At 40.9% G+C, this 15,333-nt stretch overlaps 1 protein-coding gene across 1 annotated transcript in view; it reads left to right on the top strand.

Moving 5' to 3' along the window:
• The first annotated feature begins 275 nt into the window (after window positions 1-275).
• Window positions 276-15,333, top strand: part of TBPL1 (TATA-box binding protein like 1) — a 35,714-nt gene continuing 20,656 nt past the window's right edge. The window contains exon 1 of the mRNA XM_056125923.1: window positions 276-414. The gene's annotated coding sequence lies outside the window, so the exon portion shown is untranslated. The remainder of the gene's footprint in view (window positions 415-15,333) is intronic.

Raw genomic sequence — 15,333 nt, 5'->3', positions numbered from 1 at the left:
GACGTGGGGGGGGGGGGCGCTGACTTAGCGGACCAGGAAGAAGGAAAGTGCGGGAAGAGGCGGGGGAAAGTGGTGGGAGCAGTGAGAGCCGGAAATGACTGGCTAGCAAGGAGCTCACAGGCTCCCGGGCGGGCGGCGCTCTAGCTTCCGCGCTCTGTCTCTATGCTCCCCGGCGTCTAGTCTATTTATTGTCGCGGGGAAGCCGCGGCCGCCCTATACCCGGAACAACAAAGCACGAAAGACGGAGCCCGAGCCTCGGGGGCTCCTAGCAACGGGCCGGGGCGGGAGTTCCATGGAGACTGGGGAGCGCGCCCGTCTCATCATCATCCTTATCCTCGAGCTGATCCTTCGCGTCCGACGCAACCGGCAGCAGCGCTGCCGCCGCGTCCTCTGTCGCCGTCAGCTCTATCCACGGTAACCCCGAGGGCGATCCGGGCCGGGGGATGGGGGTGGGGGTGGGGGTGGGAGCGCGGGCCACCCGGCGGCCTGAGGGGCCGGGTGCGGAGCCCCCGTGTGGGCGCGGGGCCGGGGAGTGCGGGGCCCGGGCCGCCGAGCGCGTCCGGGTCGGGGGGGGTGGGGTGCGTGGGCGGGTGAGTGGCTCCTGGGGCGCTCAGGTGGGCGGCTCGGTCCCGGGGCCGCGGGAGGGTCCGGTCCGGTTCTCGGGCCGCTCCGTCAGATTCGGGGATCCTGTTAGGGATAACGGGGTGGGGGTGGGGCGTCACTACGCTGGAGCGTTATCCGGCGGCGGCCGCGGCGCGGGGCGGGGGGGGGGGGGTGCGGGGGAATTGTAGGCTTAGAGGGGGTTTTATTTTGCGTGATCGCCGCGGAGGGGCGAGACCGGGGAAGGGGGCTTCTCCGCACCTGCCCCCTCGTGGAACCTCTGCACCCCCCCTTGGCTGAGGGTCCCCGAAGAGATGCTATGGGGCGGGGAGGGAAGGGGGGAGGGTGCCGTTGCTTCCCGAGCAAACTTCCAGCGGCCTCGGCCGCGGCGGGAAGGCTCCGGGAGGGCAGCTCCGTCGGTGTCTGGTCTCAACAATGCCCAGCAGCCTCGTTTTTAGTTTATTATTATTGTTGATGTTTTAACGCGGAATTAGGTCTGGTGACGAAGGAGATGGAGCTGATGGAGAGAAGAATGAATTGTGGGTGGAGGGCCAAGCCCGGATGAGAGTGGGAGGGAGGGTAGAGGGGGATAAGCGGTCAATAATAGGCGGCCGGGACCCGCAAAGTACGTTTTAATAGGGATTGATGGTTTTTCAACTGTCTCCTGCTGCCGAGAGGGGCATCTGCCGGTTCTCTTCGTGTGGCTCGTTGCACTGAGGCGCAGTCTGCAGCCAGTCCACATCTGTGCGCGCTCGGATCGCATCTGTCACCTGCAGTTGCAGAGAGACACTGGCAGTCACCCAGCGTGGGCTTGTGTATTTAGGGTTTAAGAACAGCACCTTCAGGTTGCCCCAAGTAGAGGAAAGGAAGCAAGCCTTGGTGTGATGTGGTGTGTGACACAGAGAGAGACAGACAGAGATTGAGACAGAGAGAGAGAGAGAGAGAGTGTGCAGATTGAGACAGAGAGAGAGTGTGCAGTGAGGGGTTCTCTGGGAAATGGGAAAAGAGAAATAGAGGATTCTAGTGACCTAGCATAATCTGCCATTTCTTTAGAAAGTTTGGGGGGAAATACGGCATTTCATTCATGTCCAGAAGGGACTCTTAGCATTCGCTGGTTTAAAGAATAACTCACCGGTGTGATTTTTCCAATCCGGTGTTTATCAGTTGTGCTATATCTTTAAATCTTTAAGCCTTCCATGAGTAGGTAGTGGTTTGATTTTGTATTTTAGTTTTAGAGTCACACCTAGCGATGCTCAGGGCTTACCCCCCCCCCCCCCCCACTCAGGAATTACTCCTGGCGGTGCATATGGGATGCTCGGGTCTGAGTCCAGGTCAGACACCTCCCAGACAAGCAAGCGCCTTGCCTCCTTTACTATCTTTCCAGGCACACTCGTTAGTGGTTTTATATTCCTCCAGCCATTCTAGGTCAGTTAATAAGATTTGTGGCATACCAAAAAGGCCAGTATACAAGACTACAGTAAAAACCATATTTTTTCTCCAGTGGGAACAAAGCTCTACAAATACAGTTTAAGCATTACAGATGAAAGAAAGGTTATAGATCATAGAAGCGCTTATGTCAGTCACAGCTTCTGTTGGGCTCTCACTTATTATTTTCTGCTAAACCTAGCTTCTCTTAAGTGGAAATGTGTCATCCTTATCTCCAGCATCCTCTTTTTGTAAGCTGTCCTTAAAATCAGTCTCATACTGTAATAATCTGCTTCTCTGTGCTAGTAATTGGTTGACTAATGCCTGAATCCAGCTTTTAACTGAAGCACCAATATAGGCCCTCTATCTCTTGTTTCAGGAGGTTCAGATACGTGCAAAGATGGGCAGTTTCCTTTAGCCAGAATGAGAAACATGAACGCTGAAAACTAACAATTCCTTTTTAAGACTCCAAAGAAAAAGTGCCCAGTTGTTATTTTTAGGATAATGAAATCAGTGGCTGTGCTTAGTCTCTTCATATAGCTGTTCAGTGAAGGATGTTTTCGGGGACAACCACAGTAGAAAAGCTGTGGATATCCGTTTGTAGTGTGTGTGCAATTCCATGGATTTGCTCCTGTGTCTCGTTGCCATCACTCCATCCTGTGTTTGAATGAGGGTTGGACCCTTGCTTCCACCTTTACTAACCACCTTTATTAATAATCCAATTTCTGCTTTCCCTGCTCTTAGCCCTCGTACTTCTAATATACAATGGTGGTATCTTGATAAAGTGTCCCAATCGGAAATTATTTTTATCTGATTCATATTTCTTGTGACATTTTTGACATATGGCCTTGGCCTGTATGGGCTCTTTATTAACGTCACTTTGTCTGTTGTATTTGCCTTCTGTGTTTCCCTGTATTTGGAGAATTGTACTGGCTGTGTCACATACTCTATATTCATTTTGAATAACTCTTGGTAGTGCAGTATGGCAGATAAGAAAAAGCCTTATGCAGAGAATCCGAAGGCTGTTGAAATAGGACAGGTGAAAATGCTTGAAATTTTCAGAAATTTCAAAATTCAGATTTTCAAATTTTCAGGTAATTTAGAAATCCAAGAAGTAAAACTTAATTGGAGTCCAGTCATTTTTTGAAAGTTAGAATATAATAATTCCTGCTGTGTGATGTTAATTGCACCTTCAATTTTCATAATTCTTAGTCTAAAAGCAGCATTTGTTTTTTGAACACTTTTGCATCTGATTATTTGAAATAGCATTTTGCTAAATTTAAGATAACTGATTCCCACAAAATTTTATGGTACATCAATTTTTTTTAGTATGTGTATAAACATTAGAATACAGAGTTTGCCACAATACTGTCTGAACACATATGAAATAAATAGTTGAATAATTTTGGAGAGCTGATTATTTTCTTATGGATGAAGCACATTATTTAAAAATCAGCAAGTAACCTCAGTAATATAGTTGAGTGGTTATCAGTGTAGCTTTAGGTGAAGGAAACCTGTAATAACCTGGTGATTTATTTCCTTCTGTTGCATCATAGACTGTGTGATGAAATTATTAGTGTTATGAAAAATAAGGTGTAAATTTATTGTAGAAAAAATATGCTAAAAGATTTCAGTATATCTAAGTTAAAACTTGTAGTACTCTTGGATTTAAGTGTATTGTGACAGCTGAAGTAATAAAATTTTCCTGAAAAACTATACCTATATTTGTGGGTGCCTGATGCCACATCAGTGTACAAAGGCAGATGAAAAGTGTTTGTATTCATTCAGGCAGTTTTAATGCCCTTATAGAAAGCATGGATCAAAGCACAACAGATACAAATGTTAATTTTAAGTGCTTTATTGTGTGTGGTCTAATTCTATGTAGTTACTAGTGTGTAGATTACATCATACCTGTTAAATTAGAAGTCTTTGAGATTCAGGACTACGAGTTGTCATCATATTGTGTTCATGTAGAATATATTATGTATTATGTATGATAAAGAGCATCAATGATAAAGGGAACCTTTAGGCATCTCATTCTTGATGCTTAAAATTTCAGTTTTTTTATTCTGGCTGTAGGGATGCAAGTATAAACAACAGACATGGCTCAAAGATGTTTAGTATTCTGCATTGATTAAGTCAAACAAAATAATAGTTATGGTTTTGTTTTGTTTTGTTTTGTTTTGTTTGGGTAGATAAAGTATTTGCTCTTGTCACTTGACTGCCACTTGGGGAAATTTCAAAGGCTGAAAGGATAGATACTATCTGAGATTTTTCTTAGCCATGTAAATTTGAAAATTGAGTTCTGTATTTTGATACAACTTTTTGAGTGTGGTGGTGGTGGTGGTGGTGGTGTGTGTGTGTAGTTGCAAAAAAAATAAGCAAGGTAGGAGAAATACCACTGTCACTGTCCTCCTGTTGTTCATCGATTTGCTCGAGCGGGCCCAGTAACGTCTCTATTGTGAGACTGTTGTTACTGTGTTTGGCATAATGAATACGTCATGGGGAGCTTGCAGGGCTTTGCCGTGCAGGTGAGATACTCTCAGTAGCTTGCCGGGCTCTCCAAGAGGGGCAAAGGAATCAAACTGGGCAGCGTGCAAGGCAAACGCCCTACCCACTGTGCTATCGCTCCAGCCGAGAAATGTCATAAGTGGAAATCTGATCATATTAGAAACTGTACTCACATAGTCTTATCTAGTAACTAAATGATAATAAAATCCAGAATTTAGCTGAAATGGCTAGGGATTTTTGTTTGGGGGCCACACCCAGCTGTGTCCAGGGCTTACTGGTCACGACCTCTTTCCCACCTTGTTTCCCTACACCGCTAGCAGGATGAGACCCACATTTTAAAAATTCTACTGAAAGACTAAAGTGTGTGTAATACTAGCTCTTTGTGTTTAGCATCATGTATACATCAGATACTAATACTTATATACTGTATATTTTTTAAACTTGGAGAGGACTTAGCATCTTAAAAGAAGTAGAATTTTGTTGAATAGCTTTTGTTAAATATTCTAAAGACTCATATGTTAACCCTCCTCCTCCAGATAAGTTACTGGTGTTTTCATTGTGAAACAAACTTTTTTAAAATTTCATTGAATCACCTTGAGATAGTTACAAGCTTTCATGAACAAACGTTTTTTAAATCCAAATCAGTTATACTTCCTTGGGATTTGGGATCACAGACTGTTGACCCTGGGTGAGGCTGTCTGTGTAATAGTGTGGCTTTGCTTATTAGAAAGAAGAGTTTGAACGAGTTATTTCACTGCTCTGACTCCAGCTTCCTCAGCTGCAATAGGAGGTTATTATTAGTACTCTCTCCTAGGGTTGCTTTGAGAATTATGTAAACCACTTAGAAAAATGCTCCACATAGTTAGCTGAGAAAATATTAGCTGGTGCTAGGTGGTAGTAATGGTATTGACAGTAAATAGTCAATTAAAGGTGATATTTTGTTTCTTTCATTGGGGGCTTTCTTTTCATGCATTGAAATTCTTTGTCACCAGACTATGGGACTCATCTCTGTTGTTGGGTTTCAAGAGGGGGAGCACTTTTGTTTAATTTTGAATTGTCACCCAGGCATCTGGTTATCACTTATGGCAGATGGACCAAGTAAAAAGAGACATCTCTGTTTCTTAGAAAAAGAAGTCCAACAAAGTCTGATCTGGCACACTGTAGCAGCTATTGAAATGTTATTTCCCTGTGGACTTAACTGATTGTTGAGCTGTGTGGTACTTCTGAATAAAGGAATAGACTCTAATGGTTTCATTTAACAGACTTAGTCTTTCTTTAGAAAGACTTTTTTCACTTGTATAGGTTTAAGTGATGGTAAACTTGAAACTTGTTGATGTCATTATCAAGCATTTAACCTGCACTTTTTGTTTTACTATAAATATTCTACATAGTAGTCCTGTAATTTTAGAAGTAGCAGAAATTGCTGTTTTGTGCCAATAATTCAAATGGCTCCAGAATGACTACGTAAGATTGTAAGATATGTATTTATAGGAAGGTTAGCACAAAATCTAAGGTTTTCCTATCTAACTAGAGCAATAATTTGATAATTATGGCTATTATTGAAATAACTTTTTCTAGTTAAGTTGTTTTAGTTTATATATGGACATTTGGAGTATCTGACTAGAACATAAATGTTCCTGCTAAAACACAATTGCAAGTTTCTGTTTCCTGTTTTGACTATAAAGCTTTGTAAAATTTAGAGATTTATCTAGTTATCATTAAAGCATTGCTTTAAATATCTATGATAAAGTGTTATGAATAGATTTATATGATATATTTTTCGCATTATTCCCAAAATTGTTATGGATTTCAGATCAGAACATTTTTTAGCCAAAAGAGGAAATGCTAATATTTTATATATATTTATATTTATGCATATACATATATATCTTAATTTTAATGTTTTAACAACTATGGGTGATGTGTAGAAAAATAGGCCTCCCAAGTGTCTCTACTATTGTCCAGAATAAACTTGCCTATTTTGAGATTGGTAGGGCGTTTGCCTTGCACGCAGCCAACATGGCCGACCCGAGTTTGATTCCTTCGCCCCCTTGGAGAGCCCGGCAAGCTACCGAGAGTATCTCGCCCGCACGGCAGAGCCTGGCAAGCTCCCCGTGACGTATTCGATATGCCAGACACAGTAACAACAAAGTCTCCGATGGAGACGTTACTGGGCCCTCTTGAGCAAATCGATGAACAGCGGGAGGACAGTGACAGTGATTTTGAGATCAAATCATGGCTAACCTATTGTTAATGTTTCCCTGATGTTCTTTCTACCACACTTTTTTAAGGACGTTACTGGCCTTCATATATGAAGCTAATAAAGCCAAATGTCCAAAAGTACAAATATGAAGATGTGTATTTGGCTTATGACTGTGGTCAACAGTTACAGAACCTCATTGCTTGAACCTCAGCTGAGATTCCTGGTGAACTTTTGAGAAACAAGAGTATCCCCATTCTTTTAAAGTAATCTTATGCTTTCATTGAGCCACTCACCTGCTATTGACTGCTGTGACTTCCTTGGCTTATGTACATATACAGACTAGTGAAATTGTCATAAGCACTTCTTAATATTTGTAGGTTGACTACATCCCAGTGTCTTCTCATGCTTCATCCAGTGATGCACAGGGAGTCGCACCCAGGCATGTGTACGGCAGATGTTCCACCCCTTTGAGATTTCCTAGCCCTAGTACAGCCATCTTTAAGGTGCTCTCACCACTTCATTGGATCTTCCTTAATACAAACTTGGTGTGCTAATTTCAAAAGTACACTGCCTGCCTTAACTGAGTTCTCCACTCCATTTTTTGAGGTGGTGGTAATGTGTGTGGAGAGAGGGGGTGAAACTTGAAATATGAGATCCTACATGGCGCTGTATCTTCCACTGGCATATTACTAATGTAACTCATTATAGCAGAGAAAACCTTTGGCCAAGTAATCTTGAAAATTTTGCTTCAAAGCGCAGTGCAGAACTCCTTAGATAAATAACTATTTTGTTGTACATTAAGAACTTATGCCTTTTGATTTACTCTTTCTAGGCTTTTTATTTGAAGCTTGTTAAATTGGAAGAGATTCAAATGTCTGAAATTATATACTTGGTTTCTTTGTACTTTTTACTTCTCACTTTTATAAAGAGAAACAGTGGCTTTAACATCAAACCCCGTTCTACTGAATGGCTGATATGTTAGCAGTCATTGACAGGGTAGCCATTCTATAATATCTGTCATAGAATTAGGGTCTGGATGAATTGGCACCATTGCAGGTGAAATGAAGAGTGTCTCTTAGGGAAGCAGGAAAGTAATAAGTGAATTAAAAGTGCTATGGTTGGGGCTGGAGCGATAGTAGCACAGCGGGTAGGGTGTTTGCCTTGCACACAGCCAACATGGCCGACACAGGTTCAATTCCCAGCATCCCATATGGTCCCCCGAGCACCACCAGGAGCAATTCCTGAGTGCATGAGCCAGGAGTAACTCCTGAGCATCGCCGGGTGTGACCCAAAAAAGCAAAAAAAAAAAAAAAGTGCTCTGGTTGGTCTGGAGAAGAGAGTACAGGTGTTAAGCCGCCTGCCTGTGTTAGTTGACCCTGGTTCACTCTCCGTCACTGCATGTTTCCCTGAGCACAGCCAGTTGTGGACCAGATGCACACACACACATGCGCATACCCACTAAGGATCTATGTCTGTGTCTCAATTAAAATGATCTCATATTAGAAATGTACTATACAAAAGCAATTATAACTTGTTAAGTGTAGGAACTATACACAGTGCCAGAAAGTGAAGTAAGGAAATAGGATACATTTAAGAGAACATAGTGGTTTGGGGCTATTAAGATTCTTACTGATCTTGTGGAAAATATTAAGTCTTTCCCACTTATTCCCCAGCACTGCACTTCTTTCTTTCAATTGTTTTTAAAACATTCACTTAATTTTCCTGTTTATTTAGTTTGCCAGCCAAGCCAAGTTCTAAAGAGATAGATTTATAATAAACAGTTCTGACCCGGAGAGATGTTACTGCCCATAGGGTATTTGCCTTGCACAGTGCTGAAGTTTCCTTTCATCCCTAGCACCCTGTATGGGCCTTGAGCCCCTCCAAGAGAGATCCTTGACCATAGACCCAGGAATAAGCCCTAAGCACAGCTAGGTGTGGACCATACAAAATTATAATGAACAGTTCTTTTCTTAGGTCATGGTGTCTGCAGTCTAGTATGTATCTATAATGCAGGCAACACTTTTGCGTTACTCTGCCCTCTATTTGGGGTCTCTTCTTTCAGTGTTTCATGTGACTGACTCTCTATTTCTGCAGATCTCATTTTAGAATCATTTCTCAAGCAGATGAGATAGCTTCTTGGGCTAATCACATGTTTTGAATGTGGGAGACCAGGTTCGGTCCTTTGAGCACTGCTGGGAGTGACAACTGAGTACAGAGCCAGAATTAGCCCCTGAGCGTTGTTGGGTGTGGCCCAAAGACAAAACTAAGAATAATTTCTTATCTGTGAGGAATTCAGAAGTACTTTCAGAGTAGCACTATCCTCCTCTTGTTCATCGATTTGCTCGAGCGGGCACCAGTAACATCTCACAACAAATTGTGAGACTTGTTACTGTGTTTGGCATATCGAATACGTCACAGTTAGCTTGCCAGGCTTTGCCATGCAGGTGAGATACTCTCGGTAGCTTGCCGGGCTCTCAGAGAGGGGCGGAGGAATTGAACCAGGGTCAGTCTGGGTCAGCTGTGTGCAAGGCAAGTGCCCTACCCACAGTGCTTCCAGAGTATTCCTAAAAAATTCTCTGGTGTCCTCTTTCTTTATAACATAGGTATTCTGTAATTAATTGTACTCTTTGCCTCTGTGTTGTCAGTTTTTCCCACTGCCATATATATGTTAAAGGTTTCTTATCTGACCATTTGTTCTGAGTTAATGTGTTTCGTGTCCAGCCACCAGTCATTATGAATTAGTCTTCTAAGGAATTCTCTGTTCAGTCTTCATAATCTGGTTCATCTACCAAACAAGCTACCAGAGTTATCATCCTAATTGTCAGAGACCTTCACTTGAAGAAACACTTTAACTCTAAAATAGAGTTTATTACTCTTTAAAATAGAGTAATATAATTGGCTTGAATGCTACAAGCTTCACAGCCTCCAAATCTACATATTTGCAATATTGTCTTTCATTTCCAATCACATCTTAACAGTCTCAACTTTTTACCATTCCTTGTGCAAGAGCAGCCCTACCCTGATTCTCTGTCTAGAGTACTCTTTCCTAACTACTTCAATAAACTCTTACATATAATTCGATACTGTTAGTATGTAATTGATAAAACTCAAGCACTGTGGCTTAGATTGTGGTGCTTTAGTTTATGAATCCAAGTTAAGGAAGCAATGCATAGAGCGCAGAAATCTTGACGCTTTCTGTGATAAACATGTTACATGTGATAAAATACGTATGTATGATCATTGTAAGGACCTGTTGAAAATGAAGTTCCATTACTTTGATAACCTGAGAGCCCAGAGGATCTCCGCTGACTGCCCATTTGAACAAGTGTAGATTATTTTCAATGGTAAGGCCCTATGAAGGTTAATCAATATTTCTGAAAGTTGAGACTATAAATTTTGTTTGTTCCTTTATTCAGTAGTTCAGAACCAATGTTCCAATCAGAGGACTTCCTTATTATTCTTGTGTACAAGTACTACTCTTGTTATATTAACTTTACTTTTACTTGTATGGTACTATCAAATAACTCCATTTATTATTGTGCTAATTTTTAATCTTTTAGTCTTTCATTTTTCCAGTAAAAGAATTGTGTAGGTATCTCTGATCTCTAAGTGTCCCACGTTTCTTTTTTTGAGTGACACAGCCTGCAGTTAAACATCGGACAGGTTATGGACAAGAAATTCTTAGTGTTGCTTACATATGGGATAAGTATTCATTATGTTATGCTCTTTTAAAATTTTTACTTCTTGTATTTTACTATTTTGTAGCTAGGAAAGTTTAAACTCCACACTATATTTTCCAAGTAACTAACTTTTAAATCTTACCTCCTTTTCTTAAAATGGCAATCCCATATGGCACAAATCTTAAACAAGTTGTCAGCCCTAGAGCAGATATTTTACATGAAGGGTAAATCTATAAAAGCAGTTGAAAGAAAACTGTCAAAACAGGAAATTTTACTTGTTTTGTTTTCACTTTGCAGTGTTTCTTTTGATTAAATTCTTGAGGAGCTGTCAGTGATCAGGTTTGAACTCTGAATTCATACTCTTGAAATAAAAATCTGATTACAGAGAAGTTTGAACTTTATGCATGCCAATCAGTCCTCATACCTACCAGAAGCTGAAAGAGGTTTTGTTTGTCGGCTCCCTACTGAAATATCAACATTGATACTTCCAAATGAAAATGACAAGCCCAGGGTTTGGTCCTCTGTGGGCAACCCTCACTGCACTCAAATGCTGTATTATTAGCATTAGCTTAATGTCTAAATTAGTCTCACAGAGTTTAGTCAGTTATTAAAGGTGACTCAAGGCAAATACCAAGTTTCTCTGTAAAGTGATCAAATTCCCAGCTCAGCAGGTAGGGCGTTCGCCTTACAAGCGGCCAACATGGCCGACCCGAGTTCGATTCCTCCGCCCCTCTCAGAGAGCCCGGCCAGCTACCGAGAGTATTCGATATGCCAGACACAGTAACAACAAAGTCTCCGATGGAGACGTTACTGGGCCCGCTCGAGCAAATCGACGATCAACGGGAGGGCCTTTACCTTTACCTTTAATAAGGGAAAGTAGAGACACTTGCATGATATGCCCAAGAAAACTATACCTTCCCCTTCATATAAAATGAACTGGTGAACAGTTTTACTTGTATACTTTCTTTTATAGAGATATCTGAACTTACAGGACTTGTAATTTTACTTATCCCTAGCTAAAAAAGACCTGAGTGAAGTATCTATTTGTAATATGAAATAGTCTAGATCAGATCCTTTTTCCCTGTTTATTTCTATTATTCCATCTGACTACATCCCCAACTTCCTCATAACCAATAACTACTGTTTGTATTTGAAAGGATGTTATTATTTTAGATTTTTCCCATTCAGTTAAAAAAGACTTATTTATCTGATCCATCAAAATTGCAGTATTTTTACCCCTTACTTTTAGTAGACTTGAAGAAACATAATCTGTTATGTGTTCCAAAGTTTGAAGACTTCACTGACAGAAAATCCTTACCATTTTGAATCTTACGGTCAGTGAAGAAGGATATAATAAAGTAATGATAATAAATTTGAATGCTTTTCATGTGCAATATTGTGCTATATGCTACACTTAAAAGTTCGGTTTTCACAACAGTATGAAAAACCCTGTTATCTGCCTTATATTATAATAAAGACATTACATTAGTCAAGGTCATACCACTAAGGGGTAGTATCTGGATTTAACCCTAGTAATATGTTCAAGAGTTTACACTCTTAACCTTGAGCAAGTGAGAGAATTGTTTTTTTTTTTAATAATGTCAAATTTGTTAGCTTGCGTGATTTATTAAATGTGTTTGGTGCCAGAACCATAGTACCGTGAGTGAATAGGCATGTCCCTTGTGTGCGTGCAACCAACCTGGGTTCGATCCTTGGCACCAGATCCTACCAGCAGTGACCCTAGAGCCCAGGAGTAAGTCTTGAGCACTGCCAGGTAAGTATGCCCCCCCCCCCAAAAAAAAAACAACAGTATGTATATAGTACCTCAGAAGCAGTCTAGACTGGTGTACAAAATGTGTAACATTTGATTAAATTTGATTATGCATCTGAGGAACTTGGTGTCGCTATATAAGAAAGGTCACTGCAGTGTAGGGAAATGCTGTCCTCGAGGTAAGCATAGCAACCCATTAATGGAACTCTCAGAAGAGATACTCGGGTTCCATCTTAGGGATCAGATGTCTTAGCTCCTTTCATTTCCTCTTTTATTCATCTTGGTTTTGATTACGTACTTTGGTAGAATGTCCAGAACTTCACCTCCAGTCTGAACCTTCTCATGGATAACTCAAAAGCACCTTCAGTTCAGCGTATCCAAGACTCCTTATTTTCCATCTTTTCCCATATCCATTGCAAACCTGCAGTTCTTCTGGTGTGTCTCTCTGTAAATACTATCTTAGCTCACACTTACCTGGATTCATCCTGTCTCATTTTTCCTCATGCCCGTGTAGTCACACAGCTCTGTTCTCTGTCTCCTAAAATATCTATCTTTTCTATACTTGGAATTTTCATCCACCTTGGTTCCACTATTGTCATCTCTTGTCTGACTTGCTTGCTGCACTAGCCTTTGAATTTCCAGGCCTTTCTCATCTAGTCCTTTCTCCTGGTACTGAAGGGAGAGATTGTCTTTAAAAAAAAAAAAAATGCCACATCCTGCTGTTCTCATAATTTACCATTACTCTTGGGGTAACTGTGAAAAAGCTTAGCAAGGCTAGAAGGTAGGATTTGACCCCTCCGGGTGTCTCCCAGCTGGCCTTACATCACTGTCTCTTTCACACTTCCCATTCTAGCCATGCTGTGAGCTTCCTTTAGGTCTGAATGATTTCTATTTTTGACTCCTCCTCAGCCCTAATCTGGCAATACCTACTGGTTGTATCCTCTACTAGGTCGGGTTCACTTGTGAATTCCCATGCCCGAGCATGGGGTCTAACACTTAGATTTCCATATCATTCATACAGAATTGATTGAATAAAGGTATTGCTGTGCTACCGAGTAAGTAGGAGTGGGATTGGAGAGATAGCACAGTGGGTAGGACATTTCCCTTGCACACCGTGGGTCAGGCTTTGGTCCCCGGCATCCCAGTATGGTCCCCTGAGTACGTTAGGAGTGATTCCTGAGCATAGTACCAGGAGTAACCCCTGAGCATCACTAGGTACAGCTCCAAAACTTTTTAAAAAATGGTTAATCTGGGGCTGGAGCAATAGCATATAGGTAGAATGTTTGCCTTGCGCACAGATGACCCAGTTCAATCCCCAGCCATCCCAAGCACTGCCAAGAGTAATTCCTTAATGCAGAGCTAGGAGCATTACCCTGAGCATTACCAGGTGCCTCCCTCCCCTGCAAAAAAAAAAAAAGGTAGGAATGAACCAGGTGTAGATTTACTTTTTGATGCGGGGCATACACCCACCAGTTCTCACGGCTTATTTCAGTCTTTGCACTCGGGGGACCTTGTGTGGTACCAGGGATCAGACCTGGGTTTGCTGTATGCAAGGCAAGCATACATGCATACTTACCTACTATTCTGTCTCTGGCACAAGATGTAAATTGTTTTTTTTTTCTTTTTAAACAGGGAATAGTGTAAGCAGGCAAAAGGTTAATTGACATTTGTTAGATCTTTTATAAGTTAAAAATCTCAGAGGAAAAAGCAAACAAAGGATATGAAACATAAAAGAAATTAGTAGCAATATTTGAAACTGTCACCCTGAGAATTCAGAAAAAAATTATTTTATTGTTTCTAATTTTCGTATTAGATTGTTGGAGATGTTTACAAAATTCTTATTGTTCTAAATAAGCAGCATATATGCATACAATCCTAATCTTGTTTTCAAATCAAATATATAGATTTGGCAGCTTTAATTAAGAAAAATGTTTCAAGGAGAAAAGAAAAGAAAAATGTGCCTATGTGAGAGCATAGGGGGAAAACTTGACAGTAATTATCACGCTGGTAAATCACTCTGAAAATTATTTTTATTTTTGCAATGCTGGGATCAAACCAAGGGTCTCACACTTGTAGGGCAAGTGCTCACCTCTCTAAGTTAGATTCCTGGCTCCCTCCTCTACCCCTTCCCCTTTGAACCCAAGTGAAAATGATTTGCTTGAGTTTGCTTGAGTGTAGATGTTTATATGTTAAAGATACAGTGTTACCAAATCACACCCATCAAAGCTAAGTCAGTCCTTCCTTCAGGCCATAGAATCCTTCCTGTCCAAGACCCTTCACCCCAAACTCTTAGTTTTTTGTAATCAGAAAATGGCATAGACACTTCTTCAAAAAATTGTGCACTCAGACTATTTATTTGAAATATTAAGAAATCTATAAGTATTGTTTTGATATACTTAGTGATTGACAGGCTGTATCTAATTTTTGAGTTTGAATACCCGCATTTCAAATTGTATTCATTAAAATATGCTTTTTTTGTTTTCCACAATAGTACATTAGTGAAAATTAATGTTAACGACTTATTTATATGGCATCACCTTAATAGATCATGTTGTAATTTGTGATGTGCATACTAACCCTTCAACAAATCAGGTGAGATAAATGTTGGTTATTTTTATTTATTTATTTATTTTTACTAATAAGATTAGCAATAATTCAGGAAGATTCCAGTGTGTTAACATAGCTTCCAGCATAGGAGCCTTCCTGGATCAAAGGGTCTGTTTATTAATATTCCTGTATTTTTGTAGATACATTTTAGTACATGTTAAAATAGTGAAATTCTTAAGTATGCTAGCTACAGTTTAAACATAATTAGTATGGTATCAGACTGAATTTTTTTTTTGAGGGGGGGTTTGGTTTTGGTTTGTTTTTGGCGTCACACCTGGTGGTACTTGGGGCTTACTCCTAATTCTGTGCTCAGAGGTCTCCCCTGGCTGTGCTCTGGATTCATAGGCATTACTGGAAATTGAACTTGTGTCTGCCATAGATAAGATAAGGGCTTAACCCTGATACCTTCCTTCTGGCCACCAGAATAAATCTGTAAATTGTCAAGTATTTCATTTGACAACTGGAACTTTTCCTGAAAAGGTGAACCAGTGTTTCCATACTGCCCCCTGAGGGATACATTGGAACAATGAAAAGGG

This window comes from Sorex fumeus, unplaced genomic scaffold, assembly GCF_029834395.1.
Source record: "Sorex fumeus unplaced genomic scaffold, SorFum_2.1 ptg000061l, whole genome shotgun sequence".
In the NCBI taxonomy this organism is placed as follows: domain Eukaryota; kingdom Metazoa; phylum Chordata; class Mammalia; order Eulipotyphla; family Soricidae; genus Sorex; species Sorex fumeus.
This window is presented reverse-complemented; position numbering and strand designations above follow the sequence as displayed.